The sequence below is a fragment of the Emydura macquarii genome, unplaced genomic scaffold (genome assembly GCF_026122565.2).
Source record: "Emydura macquarii macquarii isolate MOO-44397 ecotype Brisbane River unplaced genomic scaffold, CSIRO-AGI_Emac_v2 contig_2205, whole genome shotgun sequence".
Classification (NCBI taxonomy): Eukaryota; Metazoa; Chordata; order Testudines; family Chelidae; genus Emydura; species Emydura macquarii.
This window is the reverse complement of record NW_027132342.1, coordinates 37,133,163-37,154,376: the sequence shown is the minus strand read 5'-3', so window position 1 is coordinate 37,154,376 and position 21,214 is coordinate 37,133,163. Positions and strand designations below refer to the sequence as shown.

The 21,214-nt window shown below is 41.2% G+C and overlaps 1 long non-coding RNA gene across 1 annotated transcript in view; it reads left to right on the top strand.

The window, feature by feature from the left end:
* Positions 1-3,668: 3,668 nt before the first annotated feature.
* LOC137160556 (uncharacterized) overlaps positions 3,669-21,214 on the top strand; it is a 114,446-nt gene continuing 96,900 nt past the window's right edge. The window contains exons 1-2 of the long non-coding RNA XR_010921928.1: positions 3,669-3,798; positions 11,552-11,841. This is a non-coding gene — a long non-coding RNA (uncharacterized lncRNA). The remainder of the gene's footprint in view (positions 3,799-11,551; positions 11,842-21,214) is intronic.

The window sequence follows — 21,214 nt, the reverse complement described above, 5'->3', positions numbered from 1 at the left end:
CATCCTAAATCACTGAGGAGCCCAAAATGGAGCCCAAAGCTGATCATCATTTTGATAAGCTGAAGGCACATGCTTTCAAGAGAAGAGAAAAGTTCTTAGAAGTGCTTTTGTCTTCCAAGAAGCAACGCCTCAGTTTTGTCTGTGTTCAGCTTTAGCCAATTGCTCTTCATGCTGGTAATGGTCTTGGATAGACATTAACAGAGCTGGGAGATGGTACTTTTCCTGTATGATGTAAAGATGTACCTGGGTGTTGCACATGTACTGCTGGCACTGCCACCTGTGTCTCACTAGCTCTCCTAACATCTTCATATAGACATGGGATAATGTGGGGAAGAAGATTGAGCCTTGTGATGCCCCTACAGGTGAGGGCTTTGGGGATGGAGAAACAGTTCCCCATAATGACCCTCTGGATTTGGTTAAAGAGGAAGAACCTGAGCCATCTCAGGGCATTTCTGTTCATCTCTATAGCCTCTTGGAGATTAAATGGGTATATTTGGTGATCAGTGGTATCAAATGCTACAGAGAGCATGGGCATCTTTCCCTTGTGTACGGACAGTAGGAGAACAAGTGTTGTCTCAGTACCATGCTCTGGCCTGAAGCTTGACGGGGAAGGATCCTCAATACTAACATTTGAAAAGGGTTAGCTGGCATGACCTGTGATGTGTTTGTTTTGCGAATTACTAAAAAACTACAGCCCACAATGTCACAAATCAAATGACTTTCACGAGAACTAATTTAATTTGAAAGACCTGTAAAAAGGACTCCTGACTGCCCCCGAACATTAGCACAAAATTCCTGTACCAGCCAGCTGAACTGGCAACCCACTACAGATGCTCCCACCATCATGTTGTTATTTCTGATATTTTACAGATTCTGAAATCTTCCTGCAAAGCAGCATTGTGTTACAATTCTAATCCTACACTACTGCAATTTTAGACCCTCTGCACTGTGACAGAGTTACTTGGAATTTATAAAGTTCCTTAATGGTAGTAGGATTCCTTATTGGCACAAACAGCAAGGGGACAACAATTGCTTTGCCAGCTCATTTCTTGTCCTGGATTGGTGCTTGGGCATTTTTTCTGGATGGTTTCATTTTCAGTTTGTTGGTCCTTCAAATTAAGACTATGGCAGGGAATAAATGACCATTCTCCAGCTTTGTGTTACCACTGTATCCTCAGTTATGTGAGGACTCCCACTCTATTCCATTTTGATCTGGTGCTACATTTTCTACTCTGTTTGCTGGTTCTTAAAAGATCAAAAGTCTTTTTTATTTTTAGAAAAGCACATTAATTACCCAGACATATTTGGTTTGCTGAAGGTTGCGTGTATTATGCATTTAGCTTGAGGTTTATCATGCTGTCATAATAATTCATCAAAGAGATCACAATGTGCTGACAACTCTGGTCAACTGATGTGACCCACAAGGACCACCTGTGGTGGACATGATGAGACAGCCTGTAGCTCTTACTCCGACATTTCTGGTTTGTTTTATGTGCTACAGCACTTCAGGCACACATTATGTATCTTCCATTAGGCCTTCAAGAGACAAGCAGAGTGATTCAGAGAGTGCTGATAAACATAGAAGATATGACTCACAGCTGCCCATGTCACCTCTTCTGAGGTTACCATGGCTGTAAACAAGGGAGAATAGGAATGGCCAGACAACCAATTTATAGAACATTGAAAAGGTCAAGGTATTATAGTATGCTGTATTGCACAGAATATATGAGGTACTAAAATTCTGGTGCTTCTTTCTTATGACAATAATTGTAGTGCAAGGTGAGAGGGGCACAAAATTCAAGTCTTGTGACAAGTACACAAAGCAAATCCATACCTGTTTCAATTACATGCTTACTGCACTACTTTTCTGTGGTCCTGTCTAGACGACTAAGGTTTGAGTATTGTGTCTGAGCACAAACAGCTTATTTGATCAGGAATTCAGGTTAGAAATCTTAATTTTTTTTTCTCACATGACTGAAGTTATTCAGAAATGTGGGGTAACTTCAATCAACCTGTCATCTCCTACAATGGAGGAAGTATTAGCCTTTTTTTTTCTTTTCAGCCTTTTCTCCTTTCCTCCCTTCTACTTTCCAATTTTATTGGAATAACATATTATTCCTCATTGTGGGGAAAAGAAGTTCTGCTGGCTTGATTTTGACTAGCTGTTCTTTTTTTAACTGGGGCCAATTCCTCCCCTACATCCAAATCATCAGCTTGACTGCAACTGGTCCTACTGCCATCATTTGGACCTTGGGGATGAATATTCTACTTTTTAAGCTCATGGCTCCAATCAGCTTTAAACAGATGTGTTATGGGAGATAGTGCAACATGGACAGTCTCTGAAGTTCCAGGATCCTCCACATTTGTTCTTCATCCCCTCAGGCATCTCAAGAGATGTTGAAATACATCAAACCATCCAGAGGAAGTCTTACACATCTGAATGCTATGAGTAAAAGAATCTGCTCCTCAAGACAAAAGGTACCCAGAGTTCTATTCCATAATATCATAGTTTAAAAAAAAAATCAGGAGGAATTCAGGCCATCTTAGCCTGCAAGAGCTGATGGGGTTGCCGAAGGAGATTAAATTCATGACTGAGACTGTGGCTTCCATTATCACTGCATCTCTCCAGAAGACTTTCTGAGCTCGGTGGATCTCACGGTAGGTTATTTGTATCTTCCAAGCATACCTAGTCATCAGTAATTTCTCCCATTTTGCTACAAAAACTCTGCTATAACCAAGTTACTAAGAGTGTTGTACAAGCTAGTTTCTAATGTTAGCCTCCAAGCATACCAAATAGCACTTCAGAGTACTTTTGCCTTGTGAGAGTGAAGATGTAAGCTTTATAATGGCTTGTAGTTATTGTAGTTGTGATGTAGTTTTATAGGATTATTTTAACCTAAAATGCATTGGGTTTTGCTTTTCAGTTCTCTGTTTAAAAGTTTTTGTAATTGAAGCATAAGTGAACTAGAGAACATTTTTTGTGCAATGAAGTTTGAAAGTGTAAGCCAGGGTCTGAATGAGTTCTCCTCTGCCATTTATTGACGAAGTGGGAGCAGGGAGGAAAGGGAGATCTCAGGAGCAGAGTGTGTTTGCATAGACACACCTACTTTGCCTAGGTGATCAGCAGAGAGACTTACTTTGCCCAAGTGATCAACTCTGGCTGTTTTGGGTTAAAATTCATTTTAATCTTGAATGCAAGGGTAATGAGATGTTATTATCCCTTATTGTATGACTAGACACCAGCAGAACTGTACTTAATATGCCCTAACTGAGAGGGTCATCCTAAACTGAACCTCATTCGCTAAGCAGGGGCTAATGATGCTAGGAGGAGGGGGATGTTAGACATTGGTAGGGACAGGCATTTTTATGTAGTATGAGGCTTCTGTTAATTGGACTTAGATATTGTTTGAGCCTCCAGTGCTTAAAGACAGAGCTGCTAAGACTCAAGTTGGAGTCTTTGTTTGTAATGAGTGATTCTTAGAATTGGAAATGCTGATGAACAGCTTTAGGAGACCTAAGACTTAGTTCTGGTGTGGGGCTAGTAATGTGATAGAAGACAATGCAGAGCATAAAGCAGCTGTGATGTTCCCCACTACCCAGTGAAATCAATAAGAGCTGATATTGTTAAAAGCTGGCCTAAATGATAGAACTTCAAGGCATGGCATCACAGCTAGAGGCAGCGATAGCAGCAGAAGATGCATCACTCAAAACTCTCACCCCTTCAGGAGTTGTAGGTGAACCCATGTGAATGTTTCCTTGAATTTTGGGACTTCGCTGACCTTGGAAAACCAGACAACTGTGAGTGGGGTGCGGTGGAGGGAAAGAGGAATGGTAAATTCAAGGAGATTTTGTTCGTCAGACTTTCACACTGCAAGTGGGAAACTGAGGCAAGGGACTACTACCCAAGATACTGTGGGGTGGATGTTCACATATGGTTTGCTTACTTTTGAATTGTAGTTGCAGTGTTTTCTCAAATTAATGCTGAGTTGCTTCTGCTCTTAATAAAAGTTTTCTTTTGTTATATGCAAACTCAGTGCTTCTGAGTGGGGAAGTATTGCCTCTTAGAGGCACCCAAAGTAGTGTTTAGTTTCCCTAGATTTATGGGTGGAAGCTTGCACCAGTTATGTTTGATAATGTTAAGAGGAACCCCTAGATATAGAACTCAGCCTTTGATACTGCCAACACCAGCTGGCAAAAGGATTACAAAAATAACAGCACAGTCAGAGAGGACTATTCAGCAGTCAATTTGGATCCCTGTATGAATATCCCATAACGTGAATATAGTGCAAAAAAAATCCAGGGCATGGGGCTGAGAGAAACTGCAGCAATTGGGAAACAGAAGATTCTAGAAAGCCGAAGGCTATAAAAAGAGCTGAGCAAATTGCTAAGAAGCTGTGAATTTGGTTTAAGGGAGCTGAGAGTTGGCCCTTTCCTCAGAGTCAGACTGGAACTACTAATATCATATATGGAGCTGGCAACATCACTCATTATTAAGGTTGCCTGTCATTTCCCATTATCAGGCCCTGTTGTCTCTGTTGTTTGTAACTTCGCCAAACTTCAGTCATTTAGGCTAGGGTAAAATACATTGTTTTGCCCGTGTTAAAAAATTCTGGTGACTTTTTCTTTTAACAGCTCCACCTCCCACGCTCTTTGGAGTGCGGACTTGAAATTTGGCATGGAGGGCCTTTGTATCAGGAATATGTCTTTTTGTTGTCCCTGTGAAAATACATCAACATTTGGCCCACTTATCAGCTTTTGAAAAATCACAATTTGCACATGCTCAGTAGAGATTTCTTTGATTTTAGCAGCTTGAGCCAGTTACAGTTCCTAGTGCTGACCAGACTGCACAGAGTAACTGCACGTGCTCTCTCAATCTAGGGATCCAGGGGCAAAGCTGGACTTTCCCTGGAATGGCTGAGCCTTGCTGGGGTGAGACCAGAGAACCATTGGCTCTTGGGCTCTCAGTGACCCCCATGCTAGCACCCAGGCAGCATGGAGAATGAAACTGTGAGGGAACAAAATACAGAGAGGACAAAAGCTGGACTGGGCAGAGAAAGGAGGAGATTGGGACAAGGAAACTGGAACTGGGATGAGAGAAACTGGGACTGGCTGGGCAAAGAGACTGGGATTGGAAACTGGGGCTCAAAGTGGAGGCTGGGACTGGGAGCCAGGGAGGGAGGAAGGGAGGTTGAGACCGGGAGTTCGGGGGAGAGAAAGAGGGAAGTGGTTTGGCAAGAAGACGAGGACTGGGTAGGCAAAATAATGTGACAGGGACAAAAAGCTAGGTGTGGGGAGGAGAGAGGACTGGGAGATGTATAAATTGGAAGGAATGAGGCAGAAGGAGTCAACCATGGGAGGAATGGGCAGAAGAGTCCATGCCCACTAGAGCACATCCCCTCCAGAGTGTAGAATGGAAACCAGGTTTCCAGAATCTCACCGTTCTTCTGTTATCAGCAAATATTTGTGAAACTCACTGGCAAAGTGTCTCACATTCCCCTCTAGTGCTGGCTCACACAGGGGTGTCAATATGGTGTCATGTTGTGAATTTTGTTTTTCAGTTGCATTTTCAAAAATCTAGGAAATTACACACACACAACTACATTTAAAAACATGATTAAGGTTGCAAAGTCAGGCACTCAAACTTTTGGAAAGGCCAGCAATAAGGTTGCTTTTGCAACCTTAATTGTGTCCCCTTGTGCATATGCATTATGATACAGTCTTTATTTACATGATCACATACAATTTTTTCCACATGACCCTGCCTCATTAGTGCACAGGATGAAGGGTACTCCCTTAACAAGCAGTTATTCAATATTTGTTTTCTTCTAGTGTTGCTGCATGCTTCATTTGCTGTGCACTATTCAAACACTGCTCTGAATTCCTAATTCAGACACATCCTAAGTTTTCAGTGCTTGACTTTGCAACCTTTATAATGTTCTTTTAACATAGGTTTGTGTGTGTGTGTGCGTGTAATTATATGTAAACCTATAATCCACATACTTGCTTCTGGTGAAGTTTGTCATCTTGTGGATAGACGTTTTCGGGCTTTAAGAAGGCACTCTGGGTCTCCTGGGACCTTGTGGGGAGGTTCTTCAGAAGGATGATTCCAGTAACAGATAAAGAATGCACAGTGTCTACACTGGGGAATGTGTTTCTAGACTGATAGGCTAGGCTTTAGTCTCCCAGAGAGCTTTTCAGCAAACCCCAGAATTACTCACCGACACTAAAGGGAGCAAAGCCTTGTGATTCAAAAGAGCTAATTAAACCCACACAAGGAGATTAAAAAACCTAGAAGGTGGGCAGTGCACTTCCACCACCATGGCTTTATGTAAACTAACAAAGTAAGAAAGTGAAAACAGAAAATGGATTAAAAGAAACAGTTGGTTAAGCAGTTCTAATGCAAATACCCAGCAGGGATGTGGGTGCTTTGGAGAAGGACAGCATCAAGTCATTCTCTCTGCCCTGATAAGGGTCTCTGCTCTAACGGTTTCCTTGCAGTCTGCACAGGCTGTATGCGGGCTGATAGCTCTCATGAGTGTCGTGCTCCCTGCGATTTTGCGGCACTGGGAAGCTCTTGCCTATGTCCCAGTGAGAGAAGATGCCCTCAGCTCAGGAGCTGCTGCTGTAGACGCAGTGCCAGCTAGCACCCACCAGAGGCTGCTATTGGTAGCTTTGGTGGGTGGGAAACGGGGGGCTTCAAACTGCAGGGGACAAAAGTCAGAGGGTTGGATCCCAGCCAGGGTGAGGACAGAAGGGTTAGCAGGACCCTCCAAGGGGTAGGTAGGCTGGATCCCTGCAGGAAACCAGCACACTGCTGCTGAGCTGCTCTCTTCTTCCTGCTGTTGTTGCTGGATTCCTGCCTGGGACAGTACCTGGTGTGGCCAGGGACACTGCTTGGAGGGAGATGGAGCTGGGAACAGGGCCAGAGGACAGGTGGGGGAGCAGGGGAACACTGACCAGAGTTTAAGGTGCGAGAGAAGGGCAGGGCCCAGGAGCCTGTTTCCCATCATTCCAGAGGCAGGCGCAGGAGGCCCCCTCAATTTCTGCATGTGCACTTGGGGCTTCGTATCAGGCTGACTTTGCGCACACAGGGTAGGGGTGGAGACAGACTAATGAGGACCTATGTTGTTGTTTAGATCTTCTGAGTTATAAGATCAACTGCTGACTTTTACTTATTTATTTGTCTGTCCCGTGACTTTTGGTCTTGTGATATTAGCAATACTGGTTGTTCAGAGTCTTGGGTTCATTGTGTCAACGGCGGGGACTGGAGCTTGCAGATGATAAATTGTGAGCTTGGGCTCTCCCCTCAGTTCCTCCTTTGTCTCTCCCATACTTCAGAACTCCCTCTCCTCAGCCTTTTAATCCACCACCCCTTTTGGAAAAATCCCTGGCTTTTAATTCATGCATACATTTTCTTGTGACCTTCCCCAGCATCCACCAGCTATTTTCTGAAGATGTGGGTGCTAGCTGTTGTGATATTTGGGTTAAAACCAGTGCTCTCAGAAGAGGACTTCAGCAATTGCTTTCATATTGGAGTTTTTCTTGGAAGTAAATCTGGATTTATTTGAATTGCCTTGTTTGTGCAGTGAAGGGAGACTTGCAAGGCTCACACACACATGGCAAATCCCATGGGGGTACAGGCAAATGTGCCATCCAGGGGAGTTTGATACCTGTAAGAGACTTTGTGTATTTAAAAGTAAAGTAGCTTGACGTGGCACTCCTCAGCTTTAATTATTTTTACTTAAAACTTCTTTTTCAGTTATTAAAAGATCATGTTGCAGCTTTCCTTTTATGAACAAATATGGGTATTACTAGCGAGAGCAGGTTACAGTGTTTTTTCCTAGTTGAGTATGCCTTGTTTGTGCAGTTTATTCTATACCATAAAATGTACAGGATGTGCAACACAGCTAAGTTAACATTTGCAGTAGAAACTTCAGCTTTTGGAATTTCCCAACTTTTTAATCCTTTAATGTTATATTAATGCTGTCTGTTTGCTTTTAATATGCTGGCGGCAGCAACTATCCCTCCATATGAGGATGATACCTACCAGGGGGAAAGAGATTGATGAGACTTTAAGATGGCTGAGGAGTTCAATTCGTGCTCTACAGATTTTTCCACACACATGACAGGTGGTTTCTTGCAGAGAGCACAGCTGCTGGCCAGTATTATGCAGTATACTGTGGGAAGCAAAAATCAAGCACAACTTTTTGCTATTAGGTAATTCATGAGTTTTAAGTTTTTGTCTCATGAGGAATTGCCACAGGTAGGGTGCTAACGCACATCACAAGTGATATTGACTAATTCTTTATGATTGGTCAGAGATTCCTCTAAGAGTTGTGGACAAGATCACGCGTCCTATGGTGATGTAATTTCTAAGGAAATTAATGTACCTAGTCCACAAGGATTGATTTATTATTTTGTCATTGTATATTTTTCTTTATTTTGCCATTCCATTTACATGAATGCACATTAACTAAGATAATTGATCTCATTTAAATGCACAAGCCACGATACTGCAATTTTAAATTGATGTATTGTCTGTAATTATTCTAAATATCTTTGAAATAAATTTACCTTTTAAAAAACTCTTTCCTTTGTATCAAATATATGCATGTATATCCCCCAGGAAAAGAGTACAATGTAATTTGGTGTAATATTTTCCTATGCACAATTTTGCAAATCTGAGATAGATATCTCAAGAGTATTTGCAAAAATACTTCTCTTCCTTTTCCTCTCCATCTGGAAACTTTCCTTTCTGAAAGATGAAAAGACTTGACAAGAAGAATATGTTAGATATTACAACTACTTTCCTTATTTCTAAGGTGCCTATCCTCTTAGGATATGAGCATTTCTTTATTATTCCCCAGAATGGTTAGTAATAGCATGTTGGTTACCTACAATAAATGGCAAAAATATTGAATTAATGTAATGAAATAACTTCTAAACAAGATTGGAAGCAAATTTCCAACAAATAGTTAAAACCACTGCAGAGGCTCCTCACTGGTAAATAAATTGGCTCAGAAGACATTTGACAGACCTTGTCTTTGACCTGGAGCGTTGCTTTCCAGTGCACTATTGATGATAACACTTTTCTTCAAGGGGTAACTATTTATATTGTGTGGCAGTCTCAGGCAGACAGACTCCTACAGCTACATAAGCTGTGAGGCAAAACAGTAAGAAACAAGAAAAGGTGCCCTCCAGCGGTGACGTGTAACCACACAACCTTTTTGGAAGCTAAGAGAGGTGATGACAAACAGACTAGAACTGGACAGAAAGGAACTAGAGTGCTGTGTCCAAAACAAAACTCTGCAGGAACTGTGTGCATACTGTAAACAAAGGGGTCTAAGATAATTTACTAATCCTGTGTCTGTGTCTGCTCATAAAAAAGAAATAACCTGCTCCTTGAGTCTAAGCTTCCGAACTGGTTGGATGACAATGATCTTTTCCACCTTTTTCAGAGATACACCACCTGAAGTTTTGTACTGTGCTTTAGTATTAAAGATATTGGTATTGTTGGCTTCCCTTCTGTCATGTGCCTTAGGGAGAGGCAGGCGTAAGTGTCCTGTTGCTTTCTATTGCACTTTGCAAACGACAAGCAAAAATCCATATGATTCTGTTCAGATAGCATAATTAGCATATTGCAATTTATGGTGAGATTTGGATAATTGGGCATTTGGGGAAACTGAATATCAACACCTGCCTTTCGTTACATCCTTGCCAACGGGGTTTCTCTCTCTCTTTTTTTTTAAATTTTCTAGCATTAAGGTCTTGCAGTATTGCTAGCTGTTGTTTCACCTAAATGGAAACTGTAAGTAGGTTCAAGTGTTCGTAATTGTTTGGGATAGACAAATACCTCTTGAATCCAAGTATCACCCTCTTTGCTCATTTCCTCCAACTGCCCCAACGTGCTAGTGGGTACAACATTGACAGCAGCAGGCTGGAACTAGCAGCGCTGATTTGCCTTCATAGTTGTAATAAGTCCCAGGTCTGGCCAGCAGGCGGAGTTTAAGAGGAAAGTTTTCTCAAAGACACAAATGGTATTTGGATGCCCAGTTGGCCTTTTTTGCCTGTGGAAAATCTCTTCTGGCACCACCATTGGCTAAGTAAGCCTCTTCCTCCTCTTTTTGGCCTTATGCGGAGGGAGGTGAGAAGAAATCTACACCTTCCTCACACCCCCAGTGTAGGAAATAGGGAGGCCTGGCATGCTGAGTTAGTGGATCATCCTCTCCAGGGGTTGGCTCTCTGCCTGGAAGTCTTTCTCTTTCCTCCTCCCTTCCACCTGGGCGTCCTTTCTCCTGCACTGTGATTGGTCTTCCTCTCAGATGGATGATGGAGAGGGTGGGCACCTGAGGATCTTCTCTCCCTTTCACCTGCCAGGATGGGAAAAGGTATGATGCTGTCACCAGCAACAGAGCAGATTTGGGCCATCTGAATGCTCATAGGCCAAACCTGTCTAAGAGCCGACATAATTCAGCAGCCCCTCCCTGCAGTAGTAATGGCTTACTTCTGCAATGTATTTACATGGGCTGCATAGGCCCTACCTACAATGGGTGAAAACCGCCCCTCCTATGGGCAAGACTTGAACAACAGTGGAGCTACCTGAGGGAAGTGGGGAAGCAAAACTGATTTGAATGTGATCATACCCAGGTGATCTGAAACAAGGTGGTCATTCCTAGGTGATCTGAAACAAGGTGGCAGTGTCCAAGGGAGTGGAGATGTTTGTAGGTCAGAGGGGAAGGGGGTTGGTAACCTAATGAGCTGCTTAACCAATGATGTCAATTCACTGGCATCAAACTTTGTGCGCATCTGGGGGTGGCATTTGCTGCTACAGTTTGCTTTTTAGTCTGGTTTGAGACTGGGACCAGGATTCCATCCTCGAAGCCTCTGTATATGTCTTGCAGGTGAAGCTCGTCTGCTCAAGCTTGGCACAGCTGATGTCATTTTGATATATGTGTAATTAAAAACAGAGATGCTCATTATGTATCAGGCATACTTCTTTTCTTAGCCCCCAAAATTGCAGGTGTTTTCTTAAGTATTTTGTGTATCTCCTGCCTTCCCTTTTTGTCTGTCTTCTCTGTTTAGATTGCAAGCTCTTTGAGGCAAGGACTCTGTGTGTGTGTGTGTGTGCGCGTGCGCGTGCGTGCGCAGTGCTTAGTGTAAAGGAGCCCTGGTCCTTGTTGGGGCCTTTGGGTACTATTGGAACACACACAATTCATAATGCATAGGGCTTTTCATAGTAAATTACAAAAAAAAAATTCTTTTTATGCCTTGTGTGTAGCTGTGGACATCTGTATTTCAACATGTTCTTTGCAAGGTCCCTATAGGAAACTTCTAGTTAAAAGCAAACTCCCCGCCTTACCACCCCCCTCCACCCTCCCCACCAACCCTCATCAGCTGGAAATGATCTTAGAAATGCTGAGATTTTTCTCAGGCGCAGGGATCCGGGTAGCACTGTCCCTTTAAATTCCAGCTGTGCGAGTAGGAAACAGCCCCACTCGCAGCAAAACGCTGGGCTGGGGCTGCTGGTGTGAGACTCTCCTTTTGCTTCCAGGCTCTGGCAGCAAGGAGAAGATCTGATCACCCTGCTGAGTCCTCTGGGGGAAGGGAGAGAGGAGGGAAAGAAAGAGAGAGACAGAGCGAGACACACACACACGGAGGAAGAGGCATAGAGATCCTGCTCGGGGCTCATCTGCTCCCTGGATCAGTTTCCTCCTTGGCGGTGGAGAGGATGAGGGTGGCTTTTCTTTTCCCTCCTCAGGATGATTTCCATAGTAACCTGATCAAGTGGCGCAATTTAGCAAACTGAGGATTTTCACTACCCCCCAGAATGACACCTGACAGGTAAGGCTACGATATCCAGTGCAAAGAGATTAAAATCACTTAGATGCTTCCAAAGTTGTTTTTTTTTTTAATAAAAATCTATGTGTATATATAAGCTACCCAAATATAATTCTGCTTATATTAAATAATGATGCAATTTCAGGTGACTGAAATACCTCGTCCTCTGCCAACACACGGTCTCTCTCTTTTTTTATTGTCTAACAATTCTGCCCCCTACCCATCCCCGAAATATTGCCTTAAGAGGGTCAAGTGATGGGGTTTCCAGAGAGGAGTCTGGACAGGCACGAATGCAGTGGGCCAAGCATTCGGCTTTGGGGTAGGAGGAGTAGGCTGGGGACTGTCTACTTTGGAAATGCTGAATGTTTGCTCCAGCAGTTTATGCTTGTGCTCTGTGGTGGTTTTAATGCAGCAGCTGCATCACCTACATGGCCAGAACCCAGGCAGGCTTTGGGGGCGTTGGAGCAGTGGGATGTGTTGCCTGGGGTCTCCATCAAATGAAAGGACGGTGCTTTCTTAGCTGCTTTGTTTGTTTCTTTCTAGATTTGTGTTTATTTCCCCTCCCTTTGTTTCTCCCCTTTTTGGGGTTGGCCCCTCATGCTTTTCCTTGTTTCCCTGTTTCTCTTATAGCTCCTTGCTGCTTTCTTTTGTTGTTTGAGTGGGAGATTAAAAGACACCCATGGACTTTACCTTAAAATCTGCAACATGTAAGGATGCAGTCGCACAACTAGTCGTTTGCAGTCTGGCCAACACCTAGCCATCAATATATAAATCCATACTTTATTGCTCTTTCTCTGATTTTTTTCCATGCCACATTGTACCTAAACTGTGCGTCCTCATTACAAAATCGTGAATCCTGCTGAATATTTCAGCCCAGTTCTGTGTTCGCTGCTGGAGAGAGAAGATGTGTCTTGTAAATCTGTGTTGTATGTGGCATGCAACGTCCGTCGGTCGAGGAGATGGTAGGGTCATTTTCCCCAAAGCGATCCTTGAGAAGAAGTTAATATTTTGATTTCTCTCTGGCCATATTCTTGTTGTTGTTATTTTGGAGGCTGGCAGATGAGGGGCGTGTGAGAAGGAGAGGGAGGTTTAGAGGCTTGCAATTTTGGAGGTGGGAGGAAGGAGCTGTAGAGGCGGGCAGTTTGGGGGGGGGGGGGGGGAGCATTAGTGCCTGGCAGTTGGTGTGTGTGTCTGTCTGTGTCTGAGGGGAGAAAGTAGAGAAAAGCAGCCTGTTGTTAATTGCCTAGGTTACAGTTCCTGACTCTTTGGACTCTCCTGCGTCCTAGTGCCCTCCAGATTATCTCACTGTGTGCATCAGGTCCAAGTGGAGGTGTCATCTGGTGTCTTTGGGGAATTGATCCTGAGAGGTACTGAGAACCACAACTTCCATGGGAACTGTCAGTGCTCAGCATCTATAGGCGCTATGTAAAGAAACATTAGGCTGTAATACTTCCCTCTCATTTCAGTTGTTGAGTTTACTGTGATGGTGCAGGGTAGTGCTACATAGAGGAGATCAGACGAGATGATCTGGTGGTCCCTTCTGTCCGTAATATCTATGAGTGAGGGGAATATCTTGGCAGGAATAACCTAGAATCTCTCTGTATAAAACTATGCTTTTTAGCCATTCAAAAGGGCCTGAACAGTAAGCTGCAAACCTACTCTGACAAGTGACTGTAACATGGCTTAATGTGGTTCCGCATTTCTCCTCTCATTGACTTTAAATGAAATTTGCTCAATTTACACGTATCAAGATGTTAGTTCGAACTGCCAACCCTGAGAATTCAGTCTGCGATCTAAGAATCAAGCTGTCCTTTTTCATCCTCACCAGCAAGAAATGATCTGCAGAAGTTCTTCCTTCATTTGCACCTGTACTCCCTCATTGTCTTCAAATATTGGCTGAGGCTACACCTGTGCAACCTCACGTTCTCCACATTGGGGTGCACAGATGCAGAACACGTAAACCTCTGGAAGGCACTCAGATACTGCGGTAATGAGTGTGATATAAAAGCCTATATGGAATAGAATAGATGAGGGCAGATTTTGACCATGCAAATAGAATTCAGTTATAATTTCTTCCATTAGAGCACTTAGATTACTGTGATTACTGTTGCTGACTGGCTTCAAATTGTGCACCCAACTATTTTATGCTAAAATTTACTAACCCCCCCCCCCGTTGTTCTGCCCTTTCTTTCCCCCCTAAACTTATTTCACCTATATATCATGTCTTGTCTTTTAGACTTGTAAGCTCTTTGAGGCAGGGACTGTCATTTACGATCTGTTGTATGGTGCTTAGCATAATGTGTTGGCTGATCTGGTTTAGGTTTATAGAATCTATCATACAATAAGTGAGGAATAATAAAATAGGATAATAAACAAGTTGATGGTATTACAAAGTTAAAAGTGCATACTGGGAAATAATTTGAAATACATGGTCAACAACTTTTATCTTGCATACTTATAAAGCTGTACTGTGAGGAAGATGAATCTTGTATTTCAATATAAAGGAAACTTCAAGCAATAATCAGGTTTTTAAAATGACTGAATCATTTTCAATGTAATTGATAAGCAGTAGTTAACATAGGAGCCCATTCTTGCTAGAGAATATAATAAACTCCCAACCTCTTGAAATGCAATATTCCAGTGGAGATGGTTTAGGTTTGTAATGTTCTGGTGCAATACCAGTTCTAGCAACTAATTATATAAATGTTGGTGGTTTATTTGCTTGTATCTTTCAGTGCCCAAAATGTGCTAAGCACTTTCTAGATATAAATGAAGGCATAGTATCAGGCCTGAAGATCTTGCATTCTTAAAAAAAGCACTCGGGTAGAGAGGAGGGTAAAAAAGGTAGAACAAGAAATAATAAAGGTAGCCATCTAATAACTGGCCTCGTTCAGACAATGCCAAGATTCAGTGACACACACATATCTATAGACTATTACATCATTCTATACTCAAGTCATTTATAGTTACTTGGTAGGCATTATGGTAGTGGACTTTGAGAGACCACCGCGAAAGTGTGCAGATGACACAAAGATTTGGAGAGTGGTAAATAATGAAGAGGACAGATCACTGATACAGAGTGATCTGTTTTGCTTAGTAAGGTGGGTGCAAGCAAACAATATGCATTTTAACATGGCTAACTGCAAATGTATGCATCTAGAAGCAAAGAATGCAGGCCAGACTTACAACCTGGAGGACTCTATCCTAGGAAGCAGGAACTCTTAAAACAGATTTGAGAATCAAAGTGGCTAATCAGCTGAACAATGTGACGCCATGGTCAAAAAAAGTGAATGCGATCCTTGGGTGCATAAACAGGGGAATCTTGAGTAGCAATAGAGAGGAGCACTACTGGAGCACTGTGTTCAGTTCTAGAGTCTACAGTTCGAGGGATGCTGATAAATTGGAGAGGTTTGACAGAAGAGCCATGAGAACGATTAAAGAATTAGAAAATATGCCTTATAATGACAGGTTCAAAGATCTCAGTCTATTTAGCTTAACAAAGAAGATTAAGAGGTTACTTGATCACAGTCTAAAAGTAGCTACATGGGGAACAAATATTTAATAAAGGGCCGTTCAGTCTAGCAGACAAAGGTATGTCAAGATCATCAGCTGAAAGTTGAAGCTAGACAAATTCAGACAGGTAACAAGATGTACATTTTTAACAGTGAGAGTAATTAATCATTGGAACAATTTACCAAGGGTTGTGGTCAATGCTCCATCACTGGCAGTTTTAAATCAAGATTGAATGCTTGGATTGGATTCAAAAGGAATTATTTTGGGGAAGTTCTTTGGCCTGTGCCATGCAGGAGGTCAGACTAGGTGATCACATTGGTGCCTTCTGGCCCTGGAACCTATGAACTACTGAATTTATCTCTACTGTGCTGATCACCATAGTTTCTAGGCTTTAAGACCAGACAGGACCATCATGATCATCTAGTCTGACCTCCTGAACATCTCAGGCCACAGAACCTCACCCATGCACTCCTGTAATAGACCCCTCAGCCTTCTTTTGGTTAGGCTAAACAAGCCAAGCTCTTTGAATCTCCTCTCATAAGGAAGATTTTCCATTCCTTGGATCATCTTAGCAGCCCTACTTTGCACCTGTTCCAGTTTGAATTCATCTTAAACATGGGAGACCGTACTGCACACAGTATTCCAGTTGAGGTCTGATGAACGCCTTGTGTAACGGTACTAACACCTCCCTATCTCTACTGGAAATACCTCACCTAATGCATCCTAGGACTGCATTAGCTTTTTTTCGTGGCCACATCATATTGGTGGCTCACAGTCATCCTGTGATCAACCAATACGCCCAGGTCCTTCTCTTTCTCTGTCACTTCCAATTGATGCATCCTCAGATTATAGCAAAAGTTCTTATTAGTCCCTAAGTGCATGACCTTGCATTTCCCACTAGTAAATTTCATCCTATTTCTATTACTCCAGTTTACAAGGTCATCCAGATATTGTTGCATGATATCCCAATCCTTCTCTCTATTGGCAATACCTCCCAACTTTGTATCATCCACAAACTTTATTAGCACTCTCCCACTTTTTGTGCCAAGGTCAGTAATAAAAGTTTAAATAAGATGGATCGCAAGACCAATCCCTGAGGCACTCCACTAGTAACCTCCCTCCAGTCTGACAGTTTACCTTTCAGTATGACTCATTGTAGTCTCCCTTTTAACCAGTTCCATATCCATCTTCCAATTTTCATATTAATCCCCATCTTTTCCAATTTAACTAATAATTCCTCATGTGGAACCGTATCAAATACCTTAATGAAATCTATGTAAATTTGATCCACTGCATTCCCTTTGTCTAAAAAATCTGTTATCTTCTCAAAAAAGATCAGGTTGGTCTGGCACAATCTGCCTTTTGTAAAGCGATGTTGTATTTTCTCCCAATTACCATTAACCTCAATGTCCTTAACTACTTTATCTTTCAAATTTTTTTCCAACACCTTGCATGCTACTGAGTAATGGCAGGAGAAAGTTCCAGAGCGAGAGGTATTTTACTGGAAATGTTCCTCCTCTAACAACTGAAAGTGCCCTCACGATCTCCATCAATCATAGTGTCCCTTGCAGCAAAGCAATCTAGGTATTGACCCCAATCCTATGACATCCTGAGCTTTCATGCCTGTTGACATTTGTACAAGGTGACAGTGCTCGCGCCTTGCAGGAATAGACCTTGCTGTGTGCAAACATTATTTATTTATTTTTATTTAGTATTCAAGTAGAACTTAGAAAACCCGGTGAGGGTCCCACATGTTGAGTACTATATAAACAGAGAGGTATACATAGAGTCCGTATTGAAATCCGATGGAAAGCTCTTTGAGGCAATCCAATTTGATGCACAGGAGAGTATGATGAACTAAGAAGGAAAGACAGAAAGGATACTGGGTTAACAAAAATAAGATCATGTAGTTGCATTGATTGGCCAATACTCCTCTTGATGGCTCCACACCTCTTGATTATTTAATATAAATTGTTTTTTAAATGAAATAAAATCAGCTATCCTCAATTATCTCACAATGTTTACATCAATGGTTGACCAATTTCTTGTAATCATCACAGTAGAATTGGGTCTTCAGATGGTATTTGAAATACAGGTAGTCCATGATGTAGCTGGTCCTAACCAAATGAGGTCTTTTATATAAGAAGTCAGACATAGAAAATGGTCTGATACTGGGTAGAAGCCAGGGAAGAGTATGGATCCATTGGTATGATATTGTCTCTCTGAATTGTTCTAGGCAGGAGATGTGCTTCTGCATGTGGAACCAATGAAAAATTCACTTAGTGTTAGTGTAAAAAATACATGAGAGCCAGTACAGATCTTCTCAAAGAACTGCTTGACTGATAGCTGCAGAGATTTCTTGTAAGTCATCATCACACCAGATTTTAAAACCTCCTATATCAAAAACAAAAAAAGAAAACTTAAACAAGATTTCTGAAAACTGAAAAACATGAACATGGGAGAAATATTTAATACTAGAAAGTCTGAGTCAATTGAGTGGGATGATTTTGAATATTATGAAGAACTCTAATTGGAAGGATAACATGGTTAAAATATCTATTATTCTTAAAAGGGGTGCCTGCGCTTTTTTGCTGGTCTTGGCATTCACAATGGAATTATTAGCTACCTGCTTTAGAAATTCTCTTTCTTTGCTTAAAACATTTTGGTGAACAGCTGTCTAAGATTTGTGAAGAATTATTAGCAGTAAATCATGTGCCTTGGTTGTATCTGAAATCCTAATCAAATTACTCCTTTTGGGAAGAGTGACTGCGTTAAAAATATCTGCTTCACTTAAATATAAATGTGTTTTAGTGACTTCAAATATTTCAGAGAGTGAATTTTCCCCCAAAATCATAATTGCAATAACTAGCTTTTTGTGGGCTAGTAGAATGCCCTAAATTCAAACAAACAGCAGGAGTGAGCGTTCCTCAGTTTTTATATTAAATGACAGCCCATCTGGAAAATTGATTTCAGGAACAGCCTGATGACTTGGTGAATGAATGAATATGGAGAAGCAAGCAGTGTGCAATAGGTCATTACATTAAATCTATTTACTAAAGAGGAAAAGATCTGATGCTAAAAATTTGGCATGACCATACATAATTGTAGGAATAGAATAGTCACCCAGTGACCTGACATGTAGCTGTTTCCCCCCTCTCCTACTAATTATTTGGAAGGGCAGATACTTATAATATTAGATATATACTCTGACAACATAAAGACAAAGAGTGAAAAAGTGACAGGGTCATCTGATGATTTTTTCAGATCAGCGCAAAAAAATCAGAGATACGATGATCTCTTTTTAAGGGCATTGCAAACAAATGCATTATCATTCATTTAGAAAAAATAATTCCAGTCAAATATCCTCATGTGGAAGCCTTTGCTCACACAAAGCTGATTAGTCATCCAAACAGCAAGAATACTTAAAATAAGAGGCAATAGATCTCAACTTGGAATATTCACAGGAGAATTACTTCAGTTATTTAAAAGCATGTCAGTATGCGTCAAGCATCTTGAATTATACTACAAACAGTTACACAGAGAATGCTAGACTCCATCTAAAATAGCATCATTTTATTCAAAAGCATTCCCCCCAGTGGCTTAGATACAAATTAATTGGGGTACCTTGGTTCATATGTTTTGGACATGCTCTCTTCTAAATAGCTTCTGAACATATGTTACAGAAACTATGGGAAATATATTAAGAATCTATATGGGATCAAATCCTGAGAGCCTTAGTCTGTAAGTGGGAGTTGGCTTGAATAAGGACTGAGTAAATGGGAATGAATATTGAATTAAGAATATGAGTATTCAGCCTATAGTGACTTTTCCCAAGTGCTTGCTTACATCAGGATTCAATGAGCAGGATGTAGACTGCTCATTGAATAAAGCCATACAGAAACACACACAGTGTTTAAAGTCATTTTGTAACCTTCCTACTGAGCTGTGCTCTATGGCTGTAGCCAAGGACCTGGGCTATTATTTGGGAGGGTCTGAGAGGTCTCCAGTATTGGGGGTTTCCTTGATATGATGTAGCACAGTAATAGTCTTAAACATGACATTGCTGCTTAAAAGATGCGAGTGATGATATGAGCTTTACACGAATGCATTATTAGGTTAGATGTCTATAGATGACGACATTTAAATCCATATTTTCTCTGGGCATGGTTTAAATGATGTTGTGCTCTCCTGGTCATTTTAATATTTCACTGTAACTGCTCTTTTTCAACAGGAGATACACCATCGAGTCAGTTTTGATTAGGCTTCTTTAATTTGATATTGAAAGGTGTATTATATTAGAGACAAGACGAATTACTTTCTTGTTTGTTGTACATTGGTTTTAGGATTATTTTTCTGTGATCTTATCCATAGATGAATCAATTAAGCATTACCATCCTTTTACTATTTATTCTGAATACTTTGACAAAAGCTTAAGGTTGTGTACACTTGGTTCATATTTTCATCTAAGGTTTATTACATAAGAGATCATAGTGCATGTATATTCTTTTGGAAGTCTTTAATTATGTGTAATATGTTGTGAACAGTTTGCATATTAAGGTAGAAAAAAGGCATTCCTTAAGTCATCCTGTGAGTGACTAGCAAATAATTTGGTAAATCCTGTCTGGGCACACTGGAAATCCATGGGAAATATACAATTCACTTATTTAACATCTTTAAAATGTTATTCTTATGGAATGTTCTTCAAATGAGTAGCCAACCACATTGGATAAAACACATTGGCTACATGTTTGCTTGAATGCTGGGTAGTGAAATAGTTAACAGTTTTGGGTTTTATGTTATCATTAGTTTTCAGAGTCAACACACTACTGAGTTAAGTGAAGTAGCCCAAATTAGTCTCTTAGACCATTTGTCTGCCTGCAGACTGAAGAAGATAGCACTGTAGAGGTTTTAATTGGAATGGTTACCTTTACAACTAGAAGATTCTGTTCTATTCTAGTTATTCTACCAAACCTCTCACTAGGAAATGTCAAAATTTTTTTGTAATAAAAACATTTTGCAGAAAAAAATGGGAAATACCAAAATTGTAGACTCCCAAAATCTGTGGGATTTTATAGAACTTCCATGCATTTAGATTTTCATTACCCTTACTCTTATCACTGTACTTACTCCTATCATTCTGGGTTACAAACTTGGTCATACAGTCACTATACATTTGCATCATATAACAGAACTGTTTATAGGGAACTAGAGGGCACAATGGATTAGTGCTCTGGGTTTTTGCCTCTCAAGTTATGGACTCAAATTTTGATTTAGGTCACTGATGGACTGACTGAACAGAACAAAGACGCAGTGTAGTCTGTAAAGCATTTCTTCAAAGGATAAGGTTTATAACCAGAAATCAAAATTAATTAAAATAATAATAATTTTAAAAAAGGAATAATAGAAAACTCTCCTGTCCTGAGGCTTATGCCAGTCCTCTGACCCTGAACGTGGAGGCCTGCCTTCTTTAAAGCATTCTTCCTATTCTATCTCCCAAACACCGCTTGTAAAGTCCATTCCCAGAGTACCTGCACAAGAGAGAGGAAAAAGCCAAAGATCAGGCAGTGCCCCTGCACAGTCAGACTCCCAAGTGAAAGTGGTTTTGCTTCATTGTTGTGCTGGATATTTGTCCATCAGAAAGTCATCTCACAATTTGATGTTCTCCTCCTCAAATAGGGACACACAAGTGAAATAGCAGGAGTTAGGTGCATTGACATAACTAGGTAATCCTTACCTGTATTGTTCCTGACTGACTGGATGCCTTCTGGTATCATGTGCCTTATAAATAAATACATATTGTTTCCTTTACTTTAGGAGCACCAAAAGGTTAATTAGTTCAGATAGTGTAGTCCTATATCTTGCT